Consider the following 25,046-nt stretch of genomic DNA (forward strand, 5'->3'; position numbering starts at 1 on the left):
ACTTCTCCATGGTTGGGATAGGTTCTTAGGCAATGAAATTCTACAAGCAGAAGCAAGTGAGAGAGGCCCTATTGTGGCTATTCTTTGCTTATGTTTTGGATTGGTGCGGAATATTGGATTCTTGATGTAATCATGGAACTGGCATTTCTTGTGCTGCTGTAATCATTACCCGATTAATGCAGCACCTAGACATATTTTTGTTGAAATTGTGCAGTTATACAAAGACACTATTTCATGCCACATCACAACGCTAACAAACCATAATCAGTATTGTATGTAAATTCTCAATAAATCTCTACACAAATAACTCAGATTTAAGCCACAGTAAAAAAAAAGGAAGGATAATCTCAGAATAAAGCAATTGCCTAGTCATCAAAGAGAAGCATATCAGCTGATTGGAATATTCATTCATCCGCCAAACCTGCTTAGTTAGGCACAAAGCTCACATTCAAAATACATATCTCCTCCAATATATGGAGGAGATAAGCTTCATCAGAAGTTAGAATGATGTAAACAGGAAGGCCGAAGGAAAAGATTGCCTGATTTAAAGAACTAAAAATGGAATATACTGCATTAGAAACTCTGGTGAAGGCTTGGCAATCCAAGTTGTTGAACCAACTTCTCTCTTTATAAATGTTGACAGATCTCTTGTATTTTTACAGCATTTACTGCTTTCCGCATTTCCAGAACTTGCATTTTTAAAATTTCTGCCAAATTAGTGAGTAACCACCCCTTGGCAACTATTAATAAGAATAAGAAGGCCCCAGAGGTCATCAGACAGGAGTATTTTATTAACCCATCTTAAAATAATTTAGAATTAGACAGTTCACCATGTAAAATTTGAGACAAAGAGCTTGAAAATAAAATCCAGTGCAGCTGGCAGCCAATTTAAAGGCAAGTATATAGTTGTGATGTCAAGGAAACAAAATTATTTTATTAAAATATGCAGATCACGCAGCAGTGTGGTCAAGTAGCCAGTTCCATAAAACATAGATAAGAGTAATCTGTGTATCTGCTGAACTTTTGCAAATATTAAAGGATTTACCCTTTAGGAGTATCATCTGTGATTGTCTCCTCTATTTTGTATTGAAGGAGTAAAGGTGTAATTGAGCCTCTACACAGATCTCACCTGTTCTCTATGGCCATAGCCTTAGCAATGAAGAACATTACTTGTGCAATCCTGTGCAATACAACTAACTAGGAGACATCTGGTTTTCTTTATTTCTAAAATGAGAGTTCCCTTTGGGCTGGTTTCTCCTGTCTTATAAAGAAAAGGATTTGACAGTCTGAAAAATGTAACTGTTTTGAAAAAATGTTCTGAAGAAAGGTCTAGTTCCATTGTTGAAGCATTGCACCACACTTATGTACAATTTTTGTTGCCATCTGGAAACATTTCAATAGGAGTTGAAAGAAGAATATATTGATTTTTATTCCATCTGTGTGGTTTGATGAGAATAAGTGCAAGAAGAAGCTAAAATTACTGTTATCTTAAATAGCAGTGCATGTTTAACTGCTTGTTAGTTACCAATGTGGTCATATTAATTTTACAGGTTAAAGGAATTCACCTGTAACAAGAAAAGGAAGATATTATAGGTATATAATATATATATATATATATAGGTAGAGCCTCTATTTTTCAATGGGACTAAACCCCACTGAAAACATAGTGGGATGGGACTTCTTCCAACCTAATCACATGAGCACTGACCCCAATGACTGAGCATCCAACATCGTAAAAGCCTCTTACTGTGTTGTGGGCTTGCCCCTTTGGGGGCAAAAATAATGTTACAGCAGAATATAAATGTGTAAGTGCAGCTTAAAAGAGCCAAGTACACTGAAAACTGACTTGGGAACAGAGACTGAAGATTTGTAGCAGGAAAGTGTTTTCGTTGTGAAGGAGAACACAGAACCCCAGGGTTCTCAAAGGCATCAGTGAAAGTGCTGTTGGACCAATTGATTAGCAGAAGGAATCCTTGCCTGGGACAAAGTAGAATATTCCCAAATAGTTCTACTCAGATCCAGTGGAAAATGAAGGGCAGGGATTGACTGCAAACACCACCATCCTTTAAGTGGTAACTCTGCGCATGATAATCCTACCACAAAATATTTTAAAACTTTACCACGTTAGACATGGTAAGAGTATTAATCAAAGCTTTAAGAATGCACTGTAACATGCATTTACAACTACAAAAAAATGTAAACAAGACAACATGTAACCATTAGCCCAGGATTTTATCATAGTCTTCTATACAGATGCTAGGAGCAATAAGGATAAATTGACAGTAGCAGCATATAACTGTAGCTGAAAACCCTGAACTGATGCTCCTCACAATAATGTGGCTTGGCTTTGAGGTTGGATCTGATTTAATATTCCACAATGTATATTGCTTAGAAAGGATAAGATCGGTAGGAGGGTGCGGTTGGCACCTTTGCTAGGAAGTATATAAAAGAGGTAATACTACAAGTGGAGAAAATAACGGGAGTGAATCAGCAAAAACAAGGGCTTTCTTGGTCTGCTAAAGACCACCAAACAGAGAAATAAAATGATTTTCAGCTGTGTAATCAAATCAGTAACATAGCCAATGAAAAGAAGGTAGTACTGATGGCAATTTCAATTATCAACTTGTAAGGTGGACAGATGAGTGGCAGGCACAAGAAATGGAAACCCCACCCATGCCCCCACGGGACTTTTATTGATGCAGTCATTGATTGCTCCTTAATTCAGCATATGAGGACTAGCGTAAGAGAGGATAATATTGTGGATTTAGCATAATCATGAACTACAGCTGATGTGTGCCCTAGAGGTAAGGGAAGCACACTGCTAATTTGGACCATTTCATTGTAAGATTCAAAATATGGGGCTGCATAAAGTTTAGGGATTATATTAAGCTGGTGGCACTTATTTTTTTTAAAAAGCTCACTACCGAAGTGAAAAAGACATAGTAAATGGGGGAGGGAACTGGTTAGAAATTTGGAACACAAAATATTATTTTGTTTAAATGGGTATTTCAAAAAGCTATGAAATGTCGTATATCCCTATGAAGATAAAAAGATTATGGGTCGAATCTTTTGTGGAGTGGCAATCACCGTCGGATTTCTACTCCACTCCTATTTTCACACCTTGGACTGGAGGTCCACGTTTCTCGCCTGGGCTTCTGACCTCGACATGCTGAGAAATGTGGACTGTAGCTGCTCCTGGATTCCTTCAGCATAGTGTAGGAGTGTCAGAGGATATGAAGCCATGGCCCCTTTTTATGACACAACTAATAGTCGGGGGTGGGGGGGCATCAGCTGTTGGGTGGATGGTTGAGGGTTCAGGTGTTCGGGTGCGTTGGGTGTTTGAGGTTAGGCGAGAGGTCGGTTATAGTCCGAGGAATGGGGGTAGAGTCAGGTGATCAGTGGGGGTGGTCAGGTGGTTGGGGTGGGGTCGGATAGTTGGGAGGGTGATCGGGAGAATAGTCAGGGGTGGTGGGGGCTTTTTGATGGTGAGGGGTTGTCGAGGGTTTAGGGGGGTAGTTGAGGGATGGTCGGGGGTGGAGGTTAGTCAGGGATGGAGGTGTAGACCTGTGATCAGTGGGGGGGATTGGGAGGGTTGGTGGGGATGGTTGTGAGGTGGTGGAGGGTCAGTAGTAAAGTTACCCAGGAGTTAATGCTTCTAACTTTTCCTGGGCAACTATTCCTCTGTGAGTCGGAACCTTCAGGAGTCTCCGACTTTTTAAATCAGAATTTTGGATGGCTCCAGTGCAGGCCAATTGCCCAGTGGAAGTTGAAACTTCCCGGGCAATTCCAAGGATCCCCCAGCGCATCTTCCAGGGTACCTCCGGGATACAACCCTCCAGGAAACAGAAGGTCTGGATCATTATAATGAGGAAAATCCATAATGATGTTATGGAGAGTTAGTTTGGCAACTCAAACTCAAACAGGCATTTCAACACTTACAAAATTTGTCATAGAGTGGGATTTTCCGGGCCCACCCGCCACTGGATTGGCCAGTCCCACCGAAAGTCAATGGACTTTGGCTGGGCCACCGCAACCCCTGCAGCAGGCCCTGCTGTGGCAGGGCTGGAAACTCCTGGCCATAATCTTTCAAAGGAATAAAAAGTTGGAACCAAAAAAAAAACAGTGAGCTGAAATTAATCTGAAGAGGAAAATAGTCAATAGGAAAACATTATTTTCTTTTTGGGGTTCAGAGATTGGTTAGAGAACAAAAAGCATTGCGGGATAACTTTGGCAGAATTAGAAATGATAATTGCAAGGCAGATGAGCTAAACAGACACTTAGCATCTGTTTTGAACTGAGAAGTCTAACTAGCAGATAAAAATTGAACTGAAATTGGTTGGTTGCTTGTATGTTTCAAGAAACAGTGCAAGCTAAATTGTAAGGACTTAAGGCGGAAAAAACACCATTATTAATTAATTTATTCTCAAGCATTGAAGGAATTGGCAGAGATCGTGAGTGAATCTCTAATAAATATTTTTCACAGCTTACTGATGGGAAATGTTTGATGATTGGAGGGAGGCTATTGTAGTGTTCATATTTAAATACAACTGAAGTTATAACTGAGAACGATACACTTGTATGTTGAAGCTCTGTGGTGACGAAGCTGATAATGGTCATTTAGAAAGCTCAGGCCTGATTCGGGCATCCAACATGGCCTTAAAAAACAGGATGCATTTGACAAAACTGATCCAGTTTGGCAGTGAATCCATGCGATCTACGGGATGACATCTGTTTAGGTTTCCAAAATCGATTGATAGGATTCCTTATGAGAGGTTACAACCATAGAAAAGTTACAGCACAGAAGGAGGCCATTCAGCCCATCTTGTCCATACCAGCCCGAGGACACCCAGGTGCCCTGTCTGATCCCACCTTCCTGCACCCGGCCCATAGCCCTGCAGCTTACAGCACTTAAGGTGCAGATCCAGGTACTTTTTTAAAGAGTTTAGAGTTTCTGCCTCTATCACAAATTTGGGCAGCGAATTCCAGACGCCCACTAGTGTGAAAAAAAAAGTTCTTCCTCATGTCCCCCCTTCTGCCACTTATCTTGAATCTATGTCCCCTGGTTCTAGAATTCTCCACCAAGGGAAACAATTTTATCCTGTCCACTCCACCTATTCCCCTCATAATTTTGTACACCTCAATCAAGTCACCTCTCAGCCTTCTTTGTTCTAAGGAAAATAACCCCAAGCTATCCAATTTCTCCTCGTAGCTACACTTTTCTAACCCTGGCAACATTCTTGTAAACCTCCTCTGCACTCTCTCTAGAGCTATTAAGTCCTTCCTGTAATGTGGTGACCAGAACTGCACACAGTACTCCAGTTTTGGCCTCACCAGTGTTTTATACAATTCCAACATTATATCCTTACTTTTATATTCTATACTTCTGCTAATGAAGGAGAGCATTCCATATGCCTTCTTTAAAACCTTGTCTACTTGAACTGCTGCCTTCAGGGACCTGTGTACTTGTATGCCAAGATCTCTCACTTCATCTATCCCTCTTAGTATATTCCCATTTACTGTGTAATCCCAGTAACTCTTTGACCTCCCTAAATGTATGACCTCACACTTCTCTATGTTAAAATCCATCTGCCACTTTACCGCCCACTCCACCAACCCATCTATATTGTTTTGGAGATTATGGCTATCCTCTACACTATCCACTACTTGGCCAATCTTTGTATCATCTGCAAATTTCCCAATCGTGCCCCCCACGTTCACGTCCAAATCGTTAATATATAACACAAACAACAAGGGTCCCAACACCGAGCCCTGTGGAACACCACTTGAGACAACTTTCCATTCGCAAGGGCATCCATCGACCATTACCCTTTGTTTCCTGTTACAAAGCCAACCCTTTATCCAGTTTACTACATTACCCTGAATCCCATGGGTTTTTACTTTCCTGACCAATCTGCCATGTGGGACCTTGTCAAATGCCTTGCTAAAATCCATGTACACAACATCCACTGCACTACCTTCATCAACCCTTCTTGTCACTTCTTCAAAGAATTCAATCAAATTTGTGAGGCAAGACCTTCCTTTAACAAATCCATGCTGACCATCCCTGACTAGTCCATGCCTTTCCACATCACAGTTAATCCTATCTCTCAGGATTGATTCTACTAATTTGCTCACCACCAATGTAAGATTAACTGGCCTATAATTGTTTGGCATTTCCTTTGATCCCTTTTTAAACAATTGAACGACGTTTGCATTTCTGCAGTCCTCTGGTACCCCCCCTGTTTCTCGTGAAGATTGGAAAATCATCCTCAGAGCACCTGCTATCTCCTCCCTGACTTCCTTCAGCAGCCTTGGAAACAATCCATCTGGCCCTGGTGACTTATCAACTTTCAAAGATTTCAAACCTTCGAGTACTTCCTCTCTCTTTATGACTATCCCGTCCAATATCTCACAGTGTTCCTCCTGGACTACTATATCTACATCCCCCCTTTCCTTTGTAAACATGGAGACAAAATATTTATTCAAAACCCTTCCCACAGCCTCTGTACCTACACACAAGTTTCCATCTTCATCTCTGATAGGTCCCACTTTTTCCTTAACTAACCTTTTAGCATTAATGTATTGGTAAAACATTGTTGGGTTATCTTTAACTTTACTTGCTAATCTTTTTTCATGCCCTCTCTTTGATTTCCTTTTTTACTTCGACCCTGCACTTCGTATATTCGTCTAGGCTATCTGCAGTGCTTAGTTCTTCGTGCCTATCGTACGCTTTCTTTTTCTGTTTGATCTTCCCCTGTATTCCTCTAGACAACCGGGGGGTCTAAATTTGGCAGTACCACTCTTATTTTTGTATTAGGTTGTATTAGTATTAAACGACATGATATGAAAGTGAATTGGCAAAGATGATTGCAAATTTGCAAAAGGACTTAAGCAAAGGATGGTTTTAAATGTGGCATCTTTCCATTGGGGATCAGTCACTTGTTGGGTGCAAAGGACTCAATTTTAGATTCCCTTGTGATCATTATGTTTATTAGTTAAATGGACCAAAGAATAGAAAGTATTGTTTTTAACTTTATAGGTTACGCTAATCTGTGTAGCAGAGTTAGATTGTTAGAAAAAGATTACAACTGGATTTGGATAGATTCTGGAAGAAGCTCCGAAGATTAGCAATTTCAATATGATTAAGTTTGCAGTTATGGACACAGGTGAACAGAATTGGGGTTAAAGGTGACAGCAAGGGAGAGAGCCTTGGCAATGATCATTGTCAGCTTCTTAAAGGTTTAAGTGCAGTTGTCAGGCCAAAGTGAAAAGAGTCCTGAGTTTTGTTGCTTTTTCTATTAACTACAAACTATGGGTGCAATGATCGGGTTATATAAGGCTATAGACCTTAACTGGAATTTTGTATCAGATTTGGTCTCTTCTATTTTTATGTATCAAGCGGCTATGATCTGAAATGCACTGCCTGAGAGTGTGGCAGATTCAGTCATGGCTTTCAAAAGAGAATTGGATCATTCTAAGAGAAAAAAATTTCAGGGCTATACGATAAAGGCAGAAGAGTGGTACTAGGTGTATTGCTCTTGCTGAGAGCTGGCACAGACTTAACAGGCCAAATAGCTTTCTTCTGGCTGTTACTATTTTATGATTCTATGCTTCCACCCCCATCCGTGCACACGCGTGCACACGAAGAAGGACATTGTGGCTTTAGAGAAGGGCTGTGAATGTCTAAGTTTATTGAGCTATGAAGGTAGGTTTCATCCTTTGGGTCTGGAATCACAGGAGAGATAGAAACTTTGGAGGGGATTGGTTTAGGTATTTAAAATTGTCAAGGGCGTCAATCATGTACAAGTGAATATTTTTGAGGTGTTTGGATTACATAGAACTCAGGGGCCGCCTATTTAAGATGAGAAAGCAGGGAATGAGGGTAGATGTTGAAAAGTTTTATTTTTCTCAGAGGCTTGTCAAGCTGTGAACTCTGGAGATGGTTGTGAGGACTGACTTCTTGCAGCCCTTCAACAAGGTATTAGACATGTTTTTGGCAGAGGGAAGGTAAAAAGATTTTCCTAACAATTAATGTAAGCATAAGTAAAAAAACTCCAGCAATTGTGTTACAAGACAAAGCACCATTACTGTTATAAAACATCACATTATTCTGTTTATCTGTGAGAAATACCACAAGACATCTATGATCAGAAGTACAATTTTCAGCTTGTCGGTTTTCAAAATTAGCAAGTGGCGAGAGAAAGCTACTTTTGAAGTTTAGTGTAAAGTTTTAACTTGTTTAATTGTTGAGACAATTAGTTACTGATTAACCATGATATAAGTTTGCTTTCCTTACTGAGGACATGAGAAATTAAAAGTTATCAATGGTATATTTAAAATAATAGCAATTGTGTGCTTTTTTTTCCTTCTATGCAAATAATTAACTTTTTGACTAGTAAGTTGAAAATGATAATAGAACAAATGATTAAGTAAAATCCACTATACATTATTAGATTTTAATTCTGAACGATGTGATTTTTCCCTTAAGACAATTCTTAATTCTAAGGAACAAAATTTCTATCGAACATTGTACAGTTGTCCTTGAAATAAAGTTTTTGGCATTTTCACTCACTATGGGGAGAATTTTCTGGTCAGCGAGCGAGGACGGGGCTTGCTCGCTGACACGTAAATTGACGCTTGGTGACATTGGGCAGGTGTCCCGACATCACCGTGCGTCATTTAGATTTTCAGTTCGGCGCGCGCAGCCAATTCGGCTGTGCGCCCACCGAACTGTCAAAGGCCTATTAAGGCCTGTCTACAACTAATTAAATCAATTCAATGAGCTGCTCGTCCAACCTTAAGGTTGGCGGGCAGGCGAAGAGCCCAGGTGGCTTTCACATTTTTCATGGAACCCTCATCCACAGGCGGGATGAGGTTTCATTAAATGTTTATAAATTAAATAAATTTTTAAATTAATGTTCCTTGACATGTCCTAGCTCATGTGACGCTGTCACATGAGGGGACATGTCTTAAAATATTTCCAATTCTTTATTTAAATGTTTGAACCTTAAACAAATCTCCCTGAGGCACCTCTGTGCCTCAGGGAGATTTCTGTGCTCTTTCGTGCGCATGCCCGGACTCAGGGAATCCCCTCCTGCCCACACAGGGAGTGCTCAGCATAAAGTGGCGGCGCGCACTTGATCAGGGGCGCCAATCAGGTTCGCGCTCATTCCCACCCGCCCCCGTATAACCCCCCCGATGGGGGGAAAATTCAGCCCTTTGAATTCATTTAGGTGGACTGAAACAGACAGAATATCAATTAATTATTTAAAAAATCGAGGTAAAACCAAATGCAGTAAATTAGTAACATGTAGGACAGTAACCTTGCATAGATCTGAGAAGTTTAAAGCCTGATAAATGAACACCAATTTGGATTTTTCTACATTACAAATGACAACAAACACATTACTAAAGACTTGTTGCAAGAGTCCAGAACTGGAAAATATTATAGGTTCTTGATTGAGAAGTGACTGTTTGTACTGTGCTTTTTATGTTTTTGTTTTCTCTTTTCAAACAGGGAACAAAGTATGTCATCCTTAAACCTGCTTGGGATGGTGCATTTGGAGCCAAGGAAAATTCATTGTCAGCTTTTGTAGATGATTCAAAAGGATCTTTTGATGCCAACTTCCCTGACAAAAATCCAGCAAACGTACTGGAGTGGTGGTTTTTGGACCCATCAGCTCAAGTAGTAACAGAGGGAGCACTGCTTGAAGATGAAAAGATGACAGAAGTAGCTTCACACTAGCCAGTGTGATCACACAAGCAGATGAGGTATGTGATAGACAATATCTTATGTAAAATTCACTGTTATCTGGTTATTTGTATGCAAGGCACTAGTCAAAGTACTAAGCAGTTGTTACTTCTCTCACTTCGGTTTTATGTGCCTTTTTTTTTAAATTTTACAGTGGCACATTTATAAAACATATGCCTTTCTGTGTTATCTTTTTTAATTGTATCTTGTGATTAAGACAGTTAAAAATACAAGCAAATTTGCTATGTTTGTCCCAAATTTTCTTGTGGGTTCTTCCAGGAAGTGACCCAGTTCCCAATTTCAACATTTCCTCCTTTACCTGCTAAGGAGCCTGCCATTTGCATGGCCAATTCCCTACACTTAACTTAAAAAGATTGGATTTGCCTCCCTGGGGGAGAGGCTTGGTGGATGCTGGGATATAAGAGCAGGCTGGACAAATCCCACTTGGAATGGCAAGCAGGCGCTAGATTTTCTGAATGTATAGGGTAGCTATGTGGTGTTTTAAGGATCGACTGGCCCAATGTTAGGTGTCCTGCTGTGCCCATAAACTATTGAGATAGTGCTGGAGATCATAATGCCAGCATAACCACTGGATTGCAGCCTGCAATTTTTTTTAGCTAAAATACTTTTCTTTCTATTCTTCAATCATTTTGGTATATTGGTATTCACACTGAAGAGTGAGAAGTAACAACTGTGCAGTACATTGACTAGTGCCTTGCATATAAATATTCAGATAACAGCACTGTAGCAAAAAACACAGGTAATTCTTCTCATGTAATGCTTAATTTAATACAGATGCATGTCTTTGTGCTCTGTGCCAGGATAGTATAAAGAGTGGCTATTAAGTATTGAGATTCAAATAATGAATATGATGAAAATTTTTACATTCCTCTGAAGACTGTGGCCTAGATTTTATTCTCAGCGTTGAAGGAACTGCTTTTGCCCTTTACTTTGCGTATAGTTGCGTATAATTGCCCAGAAACTTTTAGTAGATCTATCAACAGGGATTTCCATTAGCCCAGCATCTGTTTCAGTGCAGTGCCCTTTACTGGGTGATCTGTGGTACCTGTGAACACTGCAAGCAATAAGAAGGCCCTTGGACCAATCAAATTGAAATATTCTCACTGAGTCATGCACTGAAAACCAGGAAGTAAAAAATAGGCAGGAAATAAAAATTACATTTGAATTATATTTTACTTCTTGGACCTGATTTAAGAAATGCAAATGGTATTAGGGAGAGATATAATAAACATACAGAAAAATTGAAAATGTATCTATTTTTAAAATCTGCAACATTATTTTTTCTCAGGGAATGAGACTCTATACTTGTAAAATGAATTCTTCAGGTCCTGGAAGGTTATTCAGCAATAGTTATCACCTATTCCATTAAAAATTCTCTTACTCCTAAATACTACACCAGGCCTAGCATTTTCAGCTGCCTTCAGTGTAGAACTAGTGGGTAAGTACCCTAAGTTTATGCCATTACCATGATTTCAGTGCTGAGTCTATTGATAGGACCGCATCAATGCACCCTGTGGAGAAGCAGGGTATCTCAGACAGCAACATCTGGTTTTCCACACTTAATTGGGCATGTGTGGCCGCCAGAAGTTGTTGTCAGATTTACCCTGTAATAACAGTGAGCGTTGACACCCTCACTGTTATCATTACAGCAAAAGCTGGACTATTCATTTTGTTTTGACTAATTTCCAGTATGCTGCAGATGTTTTTCCCCAATAAGCATTTCATATAACTGCTTTCACTTTCTAAAGCATGTTGAGTGCAGTCTGAACCAGAAGAAACAAAGGCCTCAAGCCCATGTCCATGCAATCTCAATAGCTTTCAGCAGTGGTATTTCTGCAGGAAACCTGATGCAACTGGCTGTATTATCTGTCTGTCTCTAACTAAAGGTTTTGTAATATAGGAGAATGCCATGATTGTAGTGCGTACCATTAATGCTTAGCAATTATTGTCTTCCTTGTTTTTTCCCCTTTTCTTAATTCTAATTGTTGCTCAGGAAATATATATGTCAAAAATCTTTATCATTTTTTTCTGACTGTACATGTTACCAATACTGAACTATCAATGTTTTTCATTTGTACCTCAATCATGCTGCAGATTTTTAAAAATCTCCCTGATTGCATTGCAATAAAAATATTTCTCAACAATACAGTTATCACCACAGTCCTTCATCCAACTCATTATGTAACTCTAAAAATAAACTTTAATACATATTTTATGCATAAAGAACTTGCAATTTTTTTAAAAAGCAGCTTTTACATCCTCAGGACCCAGCGTTTAAATTGTTTTTTTTAAAGTGTAGACACTGTTGTGTAGGTAAATGGGGCCGTTAATTTACACTCAGGCCCCGCAAACAACTATTATGACACGGCCGATGGTAAAGGCTGGGTTGTTCAAATCCCAGAGGGAAACTTGAAGCAACTGTCATAACCCACTTTTTTGCAATTTGTATGTTTGGAGATGGAGGCTTTGAATTTGGTAGTGATAAGACCACTGAGTCTCTAGAGGTTTTTTTATAAAACTAAATTAAACATTTATTAATACAAGGAAGATTGAAAACACATACATACGCCAACAAAATTACTACTATAATAACTACAAAAATCCCCTAATTAATCTCTGTTACACCCCTGTTAAAGCAACAGGTAAATCTCATAAATTTAAAGAGGCACCTGGCAGAGCCCACCCTGGGCAGTTGCTTTCAGCTCTGGGTCCTTACAGACAGCAGCTTGAGGCTTCTCACACTTATTGGATCTTAAAAATGCCTCTGCCTTACGCACAAGCTCCTTTGTCCTTTATACATATCTTTCTCTTTGAATGTAAATTTTTCATTGTATCACTGGGCTTTTAATTTTACCTCTTCTACAATAACATCCTTTGATTCCACCAATTTTATTAGTAAGCTGAAAAAAATAAACACATTGCTTGGTGTCTTCTAGCTAGATGCAAGATTTCACCCATTCTTTTGAATGGTTTATTTAAGAATGCAAATTGCCCCTTGACACCTAGGTTTCTAAACTTTCCCATGTTTATCTAATTACCATTTTAAACCTACTTCTTTCGATACATCAAAGCCTCTAGACCAGCTGGCTTTAATCCAGTTAAGACACACACACACCCACAACAGATACAGACACCACTAAACTTTATTTTTTAAAAATAATTTCCAATGACATTATAGGCATTAATCTCTTCATGACAGCAACAATGAGACAAATTACCAGTTAATCTATTTTTGGTGACATTGTTTGAGGGACTATGTTGGCTGGTAAACTGAGAGAATTGTTTTTCTTTGATAGGTTCTTGGGATCTTTTATAGTCACTTCAACAGGCAACTAAAGCCTTGGTTTAACGTCTCATCCAAAAGATAGCACCTCCAATAATACAACACTCCTTTGTTACTGTACGGCCTAGGTTATGTCTTTATGCCCACGAGCCCCTTGATTATGATTTCCTATCCTCATCTGTGATAGGTGAATCACCTCCTGGCTCTCCAAAGTTATTTCACTATCTACAGGAACAAGTCAGGGACATGACAGAATACTCTCCATTTTCCTGGATGAATGCAGCTTCAACAACACTAAAGAAGCTGAATACCATCCAGGACAAAACAACCCACTTAATCGGCACACCATCCTCCATCTTAAACATTCACTCCCTCCATTATCAGTACACCATGGCTGCAGTCTATAAGGTGCACTGCAACAATTCACAAAACCTTCAGCAGCATTTCCCAAACCTGTGACCTATTCCATCTAGAAGTACAAGGGCAGCAGGTGCATGGGAACCCTATACCTGAGGTTTCCCTCCAAGTTACACACCATCCTGACTTGGAACATCACCGTTTCTTCATTGTCACCAAATCAAAATCCTGGAACTCGCTATTTAACATCACTGTTGGAAGCATATTCACCACATGGACAACAGTGATTCAAAAAGAAGGCGCATTGCCATCTTCTCCAGGACAATTATAGATTATCAGTAAGTGCTGGCCTTTCCAACAATGCCCATGTCCTGTGAATGGATCTTAAAAAAAGAAAGGCTGCCTATGAGGGTGGTGGAAGCAGAGATAATGATTTCAAAAGGAAATGGATGAGCAGTTGAAAGAAATAAACTTGCCGGACTAAAGTGACAGAGTGGGGGCATGGAACTGACTGAATTGTTCTGTGGAGAGTTAGCATAGACGTGACTCTGACTGTGTGAATCCACAATCTTCTGACCCAGCGGTGCTATCATGCTGATGCATTAAAAAAACAATTAATTCACAAAAGAAATCACAAAATCTCCCACCTTCTTTCCAATGTTTCCAACTTTTTCCTCCTAAGAGCAAAGTCAGAGCCTTGACTCCAGACTTTTTTCTACATCAGATAGCATCACATTCACCTGTACCTCAGGGCTTTGTCATGCCCAATACAGGCATGCAGATATTACAAGTTTTAAAGCTGTATTTTTTGAAATGGACACAGCAGTTTTTAAGATGACTGACTGCACATGTGACTTTGGCAATACTGGCTCCAGACAAGACCTGAAACTCAGGCAAATATCTCAATAAAATTTGAACAATCCCAGCCACTTGTGAAACTCACAAGTCCTTTTGTTAAGGCTGAACTGTAAACAACCAGGAGCAGCCAATTCACCTTTCTGCCTCAGCATGGACAACAGAGATGTTGAAACTCAATGGATGATTGATGAATATGAAATGAGTCTCATATGACCTTTCATTGCATTATGATGGACCTTTATCTCAAATCACTGAAAAGTGTGAAAGGCCACAACACAGGATGTGTATTGATCCAAACCGCTACGTTACCGGGGAAAGGTCTTTGGACTTGCATAGGTTGCATGGTTAAGGCAGCTATGTTTGTACCTGCTTTTAACAAGTTACAGCAGAGGCTGTTCAGCCTCTGAGGGACACCATGAGAGATACCATCTGAAACATCATTCCAAAAAGCTATCGAGTGAAGCCAACTGTGCAGCCAAGGTATACCTTGAAAGTGGGAGAATGATTCTCCTCCAGCCTGTTCCATCTTCAAGTTCATCTGAGAGCCGACCTCTTGGCAATTCAGCTACAAGAAACTTTGCAGCTCACTGAGAACCCTCCCCTTCTCCCTATCTACAGCATCAATTCAGCTAAGAAACTACAGGCCTGCTACGAAACAGACTGAAATCATTTCAACTTGTAATTGTATATTTTTTCATTGTCTGTATCAATACTTTGTATGTGATATTATCTGTGAGACATCGTGTTAAAACCTTCAGGGTAAGAGTGTGATAATAAATAATTTTTAACTCACAAAAGTTTGCTGCTGGAAGTTATTTAACTTGGGACAAACCACTCTTAGAGTAAGAACACATACTAACCTCACATTTAAAAACAAACTTTGATCACTGACGACAATAACACACACAAGCCCTGTCTGGGTCAGCTTACTCCAATTTAGGACTAATAAAGTGAATGAAGCACATCGGACCAAATAAATCCTCTGCCTACAGCTTTCTAGTTTCATTCACCATGTGGTGCTGACTCTAGCTGCTCTCTACAGTCCTCCTCACTCCCTCCTCTTGCTTTTCATATACCAAGCCTGTGGTCCTATGGCTCTGATACCTTTGCTAGGAATCACTGGGTAAAATGCAGCTGTTGCAAATAACTGAAGAAGACAGATGCAGCCAGCAGAGAGAGAAAGAAAGGCTCGCATTTATATAGCACCCTTCATGACCTCAGGACACCCCAAAAAATTTTCAAGTGAAGTACTTTTGACATTTAGTTACTGTTGTAATACAGCAAGATCACTGTAATAGAAAAGGACTAGACCAACTGAGAATGTAAGCAAGACAACAGGGAAAAAGTAGATAGTAACACAAATAAAGTGATAAAAAGCAAAGTAAAACAAGCAAAAGAAAGATACAAAGAAAAACATAAGTATCAGAGACATGGTAAGAGATGAACAAAAACTTAATGAGGTGTCAGAGCAGTGAAGATATAGTGTATGGCAGAGCAACTTTTCCAGAGCACTGCATGCCTTTTGATGCAATAGCGAAGTCGAGCGATGTTACAAAATAGCCAGTTTTATCGATGGCGATGATATGTGGTTGGAAGCTCACCGCAGGGGCAAATATGACACTAAGGTTGTGAACAGATTGTTTTAGATGCAACTGTTACCAGGGAGAGAATGGAGTTGGTAGCTGGGGAATAGAGTTTGGAGCAGGGACTGGAAACAATGGCATGCAAGTCTAAGGTGGATATGTAAGCAGCTGTGTCAGTTAGGTTTTTCTCAAACCTGAAAGTGCTAATGTATTAGAAAAGACAAATTGCTTCATAGGCAGCTTCATTGGAGGCAGTTTGATTTCGGTCTTGTGGCCCTAGTGCCTATCTCTGTGTGGTCGCAGTTTCTACATCTGTCACAATGGATAAATGATGCCCTTGATTGATAAACTTAAAATGTCAGCGAGAAACAGTGCACCAAGAGCTCTGTGTTGGTAACGCATACCACGGCCCAAATCCAAAACTAACAGCTAGAAATGCCATGGGGGAACTTGCATTGACTTGATATGCAACAGTATGTTCAAAATCATTAGGAAAACAATTTCAGATATAATAGATCCCCATTTATATTTTTAGATTTCTGTCCTACTGTTCAGATATACTGGCTATTGGAGAGGAGATGGTTGCCTGGAGGCAGATTTAAATATTAATATCAGCTTTTCTTTTACTAATTGAAATACTGAACAATAATTATAAGCTGAATCTTTTAACTGTAATTTATATTCCTGTCTTATATTTTTTATTGATCACAGCTAATTTATGGTTTTGTCAATTTTTATAAAATATTCTGCTTAAGCAAATGATGCATTGTGTAATTCTTAGGTTTCTTTGCTGAAATAACTTTAAAATGGTGTCCACAAATTTGATAGATCTGAAACTAGCATTGTGTTACAGATTTCTTAAAGAGAAACATGCTTAATTTTACAAAGATGTGTTGTGCTTCAGTATGATTGTTATCTACTTCAGCAATTTACTGGGCCTTGCTTTTCTTTTTAGTTAGTATAACACAACATGCAAGCAATTGGTTATTATCATAATAATAATGGAATAATTCAATGCCTGAAATAGTTATTTCTCTGACTGTTGAGCTGTTTTAACAGTATCTAGGCTGTAACCTCACAGTAATTGTTGAAACATTAATGTGGTATTTTTCACATTCTTGCATGGTAGCTTACCATGGATGATGAATTAAGTCTTTTCATCAAGGTAACGTAAAAATGTAAATTAAATAACTGGAGAATTGAAAATTAACTACCTGACCTCTATTAACAAAGAGTGACTTGGGTTTTGCTGAGAAAATGACATATAAAACCACTCTACTATGAAAACATATTTTAGAGTAGTGGATCCTCATTTTTTTTTTAACACAACAATTTGTGAAAGATGAAGTCATGCAGGTATAATTTCTGCAGAGGTTGTAAATCTCTTTCATAATTTTGGCAGAAAATAGGCTGAAATCCTGGAGAAATGGTGACAATGGCCATTTATGCACATTTCTGAGCTTCCTGCTGATCTTCTGCTGAAGTTGTGATAAGAGGTCAAAAGAACCTGCATGACAATGACTGGAGCCAGAGTCTGAGATACCAACACAATTGAAATGCCAAAATGGCCCGCACCTTTGACAGGACCTTCCAAACTCACATCTTCTACCGCTGAGAAGGATAAGGGCAGAAGGTGCATGGGAACACCTCCAAGTCACACACCATCCTGACTTGGAACTATATCGCTGTTCCTTTACTGTTGCGGGATCAAAGTCCTGGAACTCCCTTCCCACACACTATGGGTGTACATTTAAGTGCCAGTGTGATGCTAGGTATGTAGGCTGTACATCCCAAAGACTGGCAGATTGTATGTCCCAGCCACTGTTTGCAATGGTACAGATCGTACCTGTGGTACAGTGAGCTATCCTGTCCCCTAAAGAGAATGCAAGTGTACTGATCATGTGACAGCACTGACGAATCACTGTACCGCACAGGCAACTGTAAGTCTAGCTCTGGAAGTTCCTGAGTGAGCACATATGATCTGGTGCCCTGCTTTATATCTCAATAAACCATCACTGTATATTCTTACATTATTGATTGTAAGCAGCAATTTTTTTTTTATTCATTGGACTGGGTAGGCTCAGAGGGCATTTAAGAGTCAACCACATTACTGTGGTTCTGGAGGTAAGGACAGCAGATTTCCTTCCCTAAAGGGCATTAGAACAGTCAACAATGGTTTCATGGTCATCATTAGACTTTCAATTCCAGATTTTTATTGAATTCAGATTCCACCATCTGCCGTGGCAGGATTCAAACCCAGGCCCCCAGTCTCTGGATTACTAGTCCAGCAACAATACCACTTTGCCATCACCTACCGTGATGATGAGAACATAGGAAGGTGTCCATTTAGAGCTCGGTTGGCCATGAACTCATTTACCCAAGACATAAAGGCGGTGATGAGGATAAAGAACACAAGAAAATAAATTTCAAGACAGGTGAGCAAAGCATTGGAAAGAGCACCTGTGCTTATCTTGTAAAATAGGCGATAGCCGGCATTTGGAGCAGAAACCGTGCTGCAGTTTAAATTTTTTTTAAAACCCTGCAGAATTGCGATCATGGGGATCCCACCAAAACCCAGAGTGTGAAACCCAGCAGAGAAAAGCCAACAGATGCAGAGACAGAGTTAAAAACAAAAAGTGACTGCTCTTAAAGCGGCATTACATTTAAAAGAGTGAATACATGAAAAGTGGCTATGGACAGAAAATTATGAAAGACCCCAGAGAGAGGGGGGTTCTGTGGTAAGCCAACACCTAAATTCGACATTGCCTGGAAAGCCTACGGAAGTGCAGTCCCCTTGCAGTCGTTCACGATGCCGCAGTTCGGGCGTGTCAATCTATTCAACCCCATTGCAGATGACTGGTCTCAGTATGTTGAACGTCTAGCATTCTTTTTTACCACTAACGACATCGCGGAGGAGAAGAAGAGGGCGATTCTTTTGTCCTCATGCAGGGGAGAAACGTACGGGCTGATCAGCAGCCTTATGTCACCTAGCGCCCCAGACTCAAAAACCTTTGACTAGTCAATAAAAATTGTACAGAGCCACCTGAGACCAAAGCCCTCAGTTACTATGCAGCGCTTCAAGTTCAATTCAAGAAATAGGCTTCCGGAGGAGACAATGACTGACTATGTGGCTGTTTTAAAGGCATTAACTGAGCATTGCGAATTCGAAACGTCCATTAGATATGTTGAGAGACCAGCTGATATGTGGGATTCTAGATAGGCGTTTGCTAGCTGAACCTAGTCTAGACTTCAGTAAGGCATTAGAATTAGCTACTGTGATGGAGAGTGCTGTTAGAAATTCCGAAGTTATAAAAGATACACAAATGGTGCCGTCCATCTGGTCAAGCGGGACAATCCGGCAACAAAAAGCGCGAAAACTTTGGACTCCACAGAAAGGCAGGAAATGCGCTCTCGCTCCAGACCATTGAAAAACAATGATGCTGCAGTGAAAACCCACAAAATGAATGAGAGAAATACATCCAGGCCTCCAGTGAGCGAACAACAAACAAGTTGAGTGCTTTTTGTGCCACCTATGGCAGAGAAAGGCTGAAACAACACTACAAAGGCAGAAGGAAAAATCGTGAAATATGCCTCATGGAAGAGCCAGAAGAAATAGAATCATACATCCATTCATTATATAATCTCAAAAGTGTGTAGAACCGAGCCAATCCAAGTAGTCATTACAGTTAACGGACAACCCATTAAGATGGAAGTTGATATGGGAGCGTTGATATCTGTCACTGGAGAGCATACGTTTAGACATCTGAGTAAAGGAACCCATCCTTTTGAAGTTAGAAGTTTCAGACACAAGGCTGAGGACATTCAATCTTATTTCTTCACCTGTGTGAGGGTTATGTCAAATCTCAGCAATGTATGGAGACCAATCTGAAAGGTTGCCTTTGTTAGTGGTAGCTGGAGAGGGCCCCAGCTTAATAGGCCGCAACTGGCTCAAAGATTAAATTGAAATGGGCTTAAATTTTTCAAATGACAATGAAAAGCTTACAGGAATTGTTGCAAAAGTATGCTTCCGTAGGAAGGATTTGAGGGCTACAGGCCAAGATCCATGTTGACCCAAACGCAACCCCCAGATTTATAAGAGCCAGACAAGTCCCTTATGCTCTATGGGACAAAGTTGAAACTGAACTGAACAGACTGGAAAAGTTGGGCATCCTACAACTGAGTGGGCGGCACCCATCGTACTGAAGCCAGACTAAAGCATATATTTATGTAGTGACTATAAGCTAACTGTCAATAAGGTGACCAAACTTGACATACAGTTCCTCAATCTTGGGTATTGTATTCGAAGTTGGCAGGGGCACCACAGGTTTGAAATTAGACATGAGCCATGCCTACCAGCAGGTAGCGTTGGAAAAGGGAATTTGTCACTATTAATACGCACCGAAGATTGTGTCAATGCACACGTTTACCCTTTGGAGTTTCCTCGGTATGTGTTATTTTCTGAAGAACAATGGAAAACTTGCTCCAAGGATTTTCCCATGTTATCGTTTACTTGGATGACGTATTGGTCACGGGACTGATTGATGATGAACACTTAGGAAATCTAGAAGAGGTGTGCAAACGCTTCGCACAAACAGGTGTACGTTTAAAACGAGAGAAGTGTCTGTTCCAAGCTAAGGAGGTAGTTTACTTGGGCCGCAAGGTTGATGCACAGGGCCTGCATCCTGTGGAAGAAAAAGCCCAGGCCATTTGCGAGGCACTTCCCCCGAGAAATACCACAGAGCTTAAGGCCTTCTTAGGCATGGTAAACTACTATGGCCGATTCCTCCCAAACCCCTCGACCGTGCTGGCCCCATTGTACGGCCTGCTTAAGAAGAACCAGAAAAGGAGTTGGCAGTCTCGCACCAGGATGCCTTCCTGAAATTGAAGTGATTGTTAAGATCGTCAACCTTGTTGGTCTACTTTGACACCAAGAAGGGATTAGTTTTAACATGTGACACGCCCTCTTATGGAATAGGGGCTGCCCTTTCACAGCAGATGACTCTGAATGACCCATTGGTCATACATCTCGCACACTCAATGTCGCAAAGCGACAATATTCCCAGATTGAAAAGGAGGGCTTATTTATTGTAATATAAAAGCAAAATACTGCGGATGTTGGAAATCTGAAACAAAAGTAGAAAATGCTGGAAAAACTCAGGCCTAGCAGCATCGGTGGAGAGAGAGAGAGACAGAGTTAATGTTTTGCATCCATGTGACCCTTCTTCAGAGCGGTGTGGGGCTTGCCAACTCATCTGTTGTGTTTGGCGTCCGGAAGCTTCATCAATATCTCACTGTCGCCATTTCCATATTATAACTAACCACAAGCTCCTGGGATTATTTGGAGAAGATAATGCGATACCACCTATCGCATCGGCTCGCATCCAGAGATGGGCACTAATATTAGCCACCTACGAATATAATTTTTTGTTCACCATTCTGGAACTCAAATTGCACATGCCGACACACTAAGCCGCCTTCCCCTGCCAGCTAATAACGGGAAGGCCCCAATTCCCCAGGAACTGGTCTTAGTGCTAAATTTTCTGGATTCCTCCCTTGTTCAGACCAATCAAATCCATGAGTGGACAAGCCAGGATCCACTTGTCTAACATCTGGGAGCAGGTCTTGAATGGTTGGTCAGGTGGATGAATCTGAGGGGATGAAGCCATATTCTGATTGCAATTGTGAACTCTCCTGCCAGGGCGGCATATTACTCTGGGGAACAAGTGTTATCGTGTCCCCGAGGGCCGTTATTAGCCGAGCTACGTAGCGCTCATCGGGCATGAGCAGAATGAAGGTGCTCGCATGCAGCTATTTATGGTGGCTAGGCATGGACTTGGATATCGAAACCCTGGTTAAAAGCTGTCCTCAATGCCAACAGGTGCAAAAGCTCCACCCCCCCCCCCCCCCCCCCCAGCTTAGCTTCATTGCAGCCATGGGAATGGCTGGGGCAGCTATGCATGCCCCTCCATGTTGATTTACATCGAATCCTTCTTGGGCACAATGTTCCTTTTACTGATTGACTCCCACTGCAAATGGATGGACATCTATGAAGTTCGGTCGCCCACATGGGCTGCCACCATAAACCATTTGCGGCAGTGCATGGGTTGCCAGAGATCCTCGTGTCTGACAATGGGACCACTTTTACCAGTAGGGAGTTCCACAGGTTTACGACCCTTAATGGCATTACCCATATCACAACCTCACCCTACCGCCCAGCATCGAACGGCATGACTGAGCAGGGAGTCCAAACCTTTAAATCCTGGATGAAAATGATGGAAGGGCATTCCATCAGCCTGGTTATTGGTCACATACCAGAGCGCGCCACACACGACGACTGGCATTGCCCCTGCAGAACTACTAATGAAGAGACATCTTCACATCTGCCTAACCCTTATCTAGCTGAATTTAGAGGGGAGGGTAGAGAGAAGCCGAGAGGTGCAGAAGACCAGGCACGATGGTCATGATCGGGAAAGAACTTTCATGCTGGGAGATGCAGTCCTCACGAAGAACTTTGGAGATGGGCCCAATTGGCTGTTAGGTGAGTTGAGTGCAGTAACTGGACCCCTCTCCTGTGATGTATCGGTAAACGGCTGAATAATTAGATGACACGTGGATCATCTCTGCAAAAGGATACCAGTCCCACAAGAAGAAATGCAGTCTTCATCTGTGCTTGAGTTTGTGCCGTGTGTAGAGGACAGGTCACACGGCTGGGAAGCACCGGTGGGGTCTGTGGGACCCGAGGGGGTCGGGGAGATAAACCTGCCAATTCCCACTGAGGAACCTAGTGGACAACTGTCCCCTGCAAAGGTCTCTGAAATACCAGCTGAGGTTGTTGAACCGAGACGCTCAACACATCTGTGAGAGCCTCCTGAGAGATTTGACCTGTAAATAATTATTGTGTAAATAGTTAATGTGGTTTAAGCTGCACTTTTAAGTAAAGCAGGAGGATGTGGAAAGTGAGGTACCCTGTCCCTTTTAAGAGAATGCAAGTATACTGATCATGTGACAGAACTGTACAACGTGCTCAGTTAGGAACTGTAAGTCTAGTTCTGGAGGTTTCTGAGTGAGCACTATGATCTGATGCGCTGCCCTATGTCTCAATAAACCATCACTGTTTATTCTTACATCTGCCTCTCCTTGTTATTGATTGCAAGCAGCAATTGATGAGAACATAGGAAGACGTGCAGTTAGAGTTCGGTTGGCCAACAAACTCATTCACCTAAGACATAAAAGTACCCAACCAGCCCCTGCGTGCTAAACTCAAAAGTGTCCAACATTAGATGTGATTCCGAGATTGGATAACATTTGCTAAATAATCCTCAGTGTGCTAAGAATTACGCTGGCAACCAATTTAAGATTGTCAGTCGGGCTCGCAATAAGGCGCATTTGCTTGTACTGGAAACTACATGTATTAATACATAGGGCCCTGTTCTTTGCATATAAAATGAACATGTACACACATTGCGCCGGTTTCAGCTAAACAAAATTAGTGACACCCATTCATTGGTCAAGGCATATCCCTGAGGAATGAGTCAATCAGGGTCAAGTTGCCTGGTTTAAATTTCAAACCATGCTTGGCAGTTAACTGCCAGTCACCATTATTGGTGCATTCTCTATGACAATGCCTCGACTAATCAGAGTTCACTTTCCAGCCAATCAGTACTCTCTTCACATACAGTTTAAATAGTTATTTTCACCCATTACTGGTATTCTTGCGAAGTGCCTGATGAGTGCAAGACGAAAAGCTTTGGCATGTCTCTTTTTTCAGCAATAGTCAAGTTCTGTATTACCAAATGACTATGTTATAACTTAGCAAAGCTTAACCAAAAAATTGATATACAAAGGGAAAAGAAAGTATGAGAGTAAACTAGAAAAAGACAGAAACAGATTGTAAAAATTTCTACTGGTAAGTAAAGAGAAAGCGATTAGGGAAATCAAGTATTTGCATCTTACAGGCAGAGACAGGAGAAATTATAATGGAGAATAAAGTAATGGCAGAGATATTAAACAAAAACATTGTTTCTGCCTTAGTATAAGGCACAATAAAAAACATTCCTGAAATAATGGTGAGTTAAGGGTCTGGTGAAAATGAGTTTAGGGAAATTATTATTCATAAAGAAAAAGTACTGGAGTAATTAATGGGACTTAAGTTGACAAATTCCCTGGACCTGCTGGTCTGCATCCTGTCATGAAACTAACATTTTTTTCATTATATTACTGTGGTTTATTGTAAAGTAGGTTTGTGGGTGTGAGCGTGGATGGTTGTCTGTGTGGCTGATTTAATTCAATTAGAGTCAGATAGACTACAAGCTTGACATTAGCAAAAGAAGTTAGGGGAAAAAGGTATTTGAAATGCTAATGAGTAAACATAGATGAGGTCTCAGCATGTAGGGTGTGAAGGAAATTTGCATTTTTAGCTATGCGAAGAGGCTGTTTGGGTTTCAAAGGGATGATAGGATGTTTACAAATAACGAGATAAGCCAGGCCAAGCAGCGTGTTTATTTTTCCCAAAAGCACTGATCATATTGGCAACATGAAAGATTTTTATATTACGGGTAAAGTAAATTTCCAGAGACACGTAGAACAATGGAATTTGCAGATTAAAGAGAGAGAAACATATATAAAGAGACTGGAAGGCTTTGTTGGGGGGTCATGTAAGATCTGTAAGGAGTGTGTAAAACAGCCTCCAACCACTTTAGCAGAAGTCTGTTGTGTCCAGTAACTAAAGGTGGAGGAAAGTCTTTGGAATTCTACTGTCAAGTGGGTGCTGTGGTAAACTTGCTGGCTTGTCAATTTAAAATTAACATCTATTTTGGACTGTTGCCTTAAAGGGGGTGTGTCGTTGGGAGTCAGGTTAATTAGGAATTTTGGGATTCGTTATAGTATTAAGTAACTCTAATCTTACGTATGTGCTTGGAATCTTTTCTTTTGTTAGTGTTTTAATTTAGTTTTTAATCTCTAAAAGAGTTAGTGGACTCATTACTTCTCAATCAGTGCACAAATCTTCTCATAATAAATACAAATTGCAAGACCCTCGTGATAACGTGGTTAAGTTCCCCTTGTAGATTTGGTCCGCCTGGCACACATCACCTGCCACATCATAACAATCCTAAGATTTCAACAGAGATAGTGGATGCATTGATTTTGATCTTGTAGAATTCTCTAGATTTAAGAACAGTTCCCATGGATTGTA

The 25,046-nt window shown here is 40.6% G+C and overlaps 1 long non-coding RNA gene across 5 annotated transcripts in view; it reads left to right on the plus strand.

Moving 5' to 3' along the window:
- The window catches only part of LOC144682025 (uncharacterized), a 102,855-nt gene extending 89,781 nt beyond the window's left edge, over window positions 1-13,074 (plus strand). For 4 of the 5 annotated variants that reach the window (XR_013576910.1, XR_013576913.1, XR_013576909.1 and 1 more), the window contains 2 exons: window positions 9,518-9,771; window positions 11,766-13,074. This is a non-coding gene — a long non-coding RNA (uncharacterized LOC144682025). Of the gene's footprint in view, window positions 1-9,517; window positions 9,772-11,520 lie in introns of all 5 variants that reach the window. The other variant, XR_013576912.1, reaches the window with a different exon arrangement.
- The last annotated feature ends 11,972 nt before the right edge of the window (window positions 13,075-25,046 follow it).

This window comes from Cetorhinus maximus, chromosome 6 (genome assembly GCF_964194155.1).
Source record: "Cetorhinus maximus chromosome 6, sCetMax3.hap1.1, whole genome shotgun sequence".
Taxonomy (NCBI): Eukaryota; Metazoa; Chordata; class Chondrichthyes; order Lamniformes; family Cetorhinidae; genus Cetorhinus; species Cetorhinus maximus.